The 3,488-nt window shown below is 50.7% G+C and overlaps 1 long non-coding RNA gene across 1 annotated transcript in view; it reads right to left on the reverse strand.

The window, feature by feature from the left end:
• The window catches only part of LOC140219281 (uncharacterized), an 8,613-nt gene extending 6,642 nt beyond the window's left edge, over positions 1 to 1,971 (reverse strand). The window contains exon 1 of the long non-coding RNA XR_011895436.1: positions 1,919 to 1,971. This is a non-coding gene — a long non-coding RNA (uncharacterized lncRNA). The remainder of the gene's footprint in view (positions 1 to 1,918) is intronic.
• Positions 1,972 to 3,488: the final 1,517 nt, after the last annotated feature.

Below are 3,488 nucleotides of genomic sequence, written 5' to 3' on the forward strand. Positions count from 1 at the left end.
TCGACTCCCACAAATGGTCGCGGTTCTACACCCACCAAAGGTCGAGGGTTCGTAGCCTTAACTAACACCAGAGGTCGTAGGTTCGACTCGCACTCTAGATCGAGGTTTCGTGGCCTTTCGGTATGTTTAGTGCCATCGATGCGCTTTCGCCTAAGGTCAACTGACCAATGAAACATACGAGGTTTTCGCCTTAAAAAGTGGTCAGCCCCACTTGGCTCAGTAATGTGGAAAGTTGGGCGTGTTGGTGACTAATTATGATACCGTGTGGGTGAAGCAGTCACTGTACGCTTCTTCAGCCACATAATATGATGATTACCCACTTGGCTGTAGGATTTCAGCCCCAGAAGAAGACCACAGCTGTTGCCGAGATCTCACCGTCCGCCCTAAGCTGGGTGGCGAAGCAACGAGAAGAGGCCAACAGCTTTTAAATAGAGAGATAACATGCACTCGCCGCAGGCCCGTGCAAATTCATAAACTACTTGTACAGTCAAACGCACACTTGTCCAGAGCCCGTCCAACGATAACGCCTGGTTTGAGATAGCTAACATATGAGCATACGCAGCCACCGTGCTGGCACTGCATTAATATTTTTACGGCGAAGCTGTTTGCCTCACGGATGTGTATGAATGAGCCGTATGCGTTGTCTCTAGCGGGGGGGGGGGGGGGGGGGGGTTACGTCTGTAAAGTGAACAAAAAAGATGACTAACGATAGTAACGCGCAGAAGAAGGAAAGGACACGGGATTGAACCGCGCGCCGCGCCTGCGCAATGGGGGAGTGCACCCGTGTTGACCGCCCATATGCTGCCGGCTGCGTCTGCCGTGGTCTCTAGAACGCCGCGGCAGTTGGGGCGGGGAAGCACGGGTATGGGCGCAGGGCTAGCCGTCGCGTTGTGCAAGCACCGGATTGTGTATTGCAGAGGTAGATCATTGCAACAGTTGCGACTCCAACAGGAATGGGAAGACCATGCATTGTGCGTACGTCCGCAAAACAATCCAAGTACCAAGAGAGGCGTGAACAGCAGAGACGCGACTATAACCAACGACAACGTGCCCGTGCGAAAGCGGAGAATGCGGGCAGTGACTTTGCCTCCGAAGAACGTCAGTGAGAGTCCGATCGTCGGCCTCGAGCGCAAGCTCGCGACGAAGATCGCGCACTGGAGACCGCTCGTCAGCGTGAAGCTAGGTCGTTCGAGTCTGCGTGCAAGCGGCCGAAGAGTGAGTGGCCACCTCCTTCGAATTTCACTGGGGCGAATACCAAATTCAAGAGAATGTTTGTGGAAGTACCTTTTAACCATAGTTGTTTAGAACGGCTTGGCTGTCTATTCGGCCACTATGGTTCGGCCCGAAATTTTAGTTTTACCGGTTACCGTGGCTTCAACAGGTGCAGTCACCGGCGATCTCCGGTCGAGGTGCCACACAGCCGCTGAGCAAAAGCGAAGTTAACATGCCGCCAAGCATTCAGGGGACCACGCTCCGAGATCCGTTACCTTTGCTGCTGCTCAGCGGCCCTTCGGCGCCTTCGCCGGCAAATGCCGGCGATTGCCGGCGGTTGCAAGCCTCGAGGTAAACGGCAAGACGAAACACATTCGAGAAGTTTTATCAGTGAGTGAGGTGGCGTATGCTCAGATGCAAGCTATATATGTCCGACAGCTATTGGGAGAGAGCGTTGGTGCAGCCCAAAGCGCAGCGATCGAGCGCTGCGGTCAAGTGTGCTGACGACTGTACGAGCTGAGAGTTGACACAAGGCATAAGCCCTTCAAACCCTTCTTCGGCACAAGCTCTGCCGACGACATTGCGTCAGACCGTACATGCGCGCCTGAATAAGTTTTGCTGCGACATCTTCTGGCTTCCCGCGATAAACTTAACCGTTGACTACGTCACCAGCAGACGACGAACCGTTAGCGGATCTGGTCATTACCTGCGTTATCCGAAGATGGGGTGTGCTGTGGGGGTGGCACGGCAGCAGGGGGAGCTTCTCGGCCACCGCCTGCTTGATGGCGATGTCCGCGTAGCTCTCCCTGGCGTCGCTACAGTACACCGAGAACCACTTGAACTCATTCCAGTGGTGACCACCGGGCAGCTTCACCGTCACGTCTTTCTTGTCGTAGCGCTCCAGCTTGGCATCCCTGTGCACGCGGATGGGCAGGCGTATAAAATCCGCTGTTTTCGCTACACGTGACCAACCTCGCCAGATACTGCTGGAAAAAAATCCGCGCGAGGCGTCGGTAAGCGCGTTACGAAATCTATGCCGGATCACCTGCCTATAACGTTCAGCTGCTGAGCGCAGAGTCACGCGATACATATCAGGCATTAATGCATTGCGTGGATGATACTCATTTTTCTTTCACGAATCTTCCACTACGGCGTCTACGACCACCGATCGCGGAGGTCGCACCTCACCAATCAATCTATTTATGAAGCAGTCTTTACCTAGATACTCTACTGAGGGGCCACGAGGTTATTCGCTTCCCATCTACTTAAAGGCAAGAGCTGGGTTCACTAATTTCAAGATTTTCGTCGACGATTCCGTAACATCAACTCTCAGTTTTTTCAAGACTCCGCCCACGCTGTATTAGCATATAAAATAATTGTTTTTTGTCGTACCTCAAGAGTGCCGCAAATGGGGGGGCCCCGAGCAGCACTAGTATACACACTCAAAAATATGTTGCTTTTGTGTGATTGACGCACAGAAGAGCACTATTTTAAGCAATGTGCACTGTTCTATTACTTGCTTAGTTTTTTTCAGAAGCTGCGCGTCCTCAAGTCAAACCGATCTTGTGTTCCATTAGAAGGTGGGTAAACTAAACAAGTTGCTGTATGTTCATGTTTAAACTTCAAGCGCGTAGAACGGACGACAACAGGACAGACGCGTCGTGTCAGCGCTGGTGCGAGTCTTTCGGTCCCCGCTAACTTATCGCTCTTGAATTTTCCAATCCACTGCGTTGCTTCAGTGAATACCCATTAAAACGCTGCAGGGTTTGTGCTTGCATGAGATAGCTATTTGCAAAATAAGTTTGAGGTAACATCACTTTAAAGGAAGAATACAGAAATACTGATAAGCCATGTACATGGATGAAAATGATAACGCTTTTCCTTGTTTTCATGCATTCACAAAGCGAAGACCGGTATTTGTTGTGAAAGTAGCTGTGACATTTTTTTCTGCCTCAAAAAGCCCTAACTCTTAGGTTAAGTAGGAGGGTGGACCGTTAATACAAATAAGGCTGCAGTTCATCGATGAATTGCTAGAAACGAACAAGATTCATCGTCGGGCCAACCAACACATTTATATTATACACATCTATACAATTATGAACGGTTAAACAAATGACGTGTTTAACATTTACCCTGGTCTACCTCTGACATGTGTACGCAGTATGCCGTGTTATTTTGCCGACACGAAGTTAGGCTACCGTTTAGTATCGGTGCCGTACGCCACCATGACGATGCATACGACGAACTAAATGCGCGACGGGAATCTTGTTCTTGCC

Source organism: Dermacentor andersoni, chromosome 7 (genome assembly GCF_023375885.2).
Source record: "Dermacentor andersoni chromosome 7, qqDerAnde1_hic_scaffold, whole genome shotgun sequence".
In the NCBI taxonomy this organism is placed as follows: Eukaryota; Metazoa; Arthropoda; class Arachnida; order Ixodida; family Ixodidae; genus Dermacentor; species Dermacentor andersoni.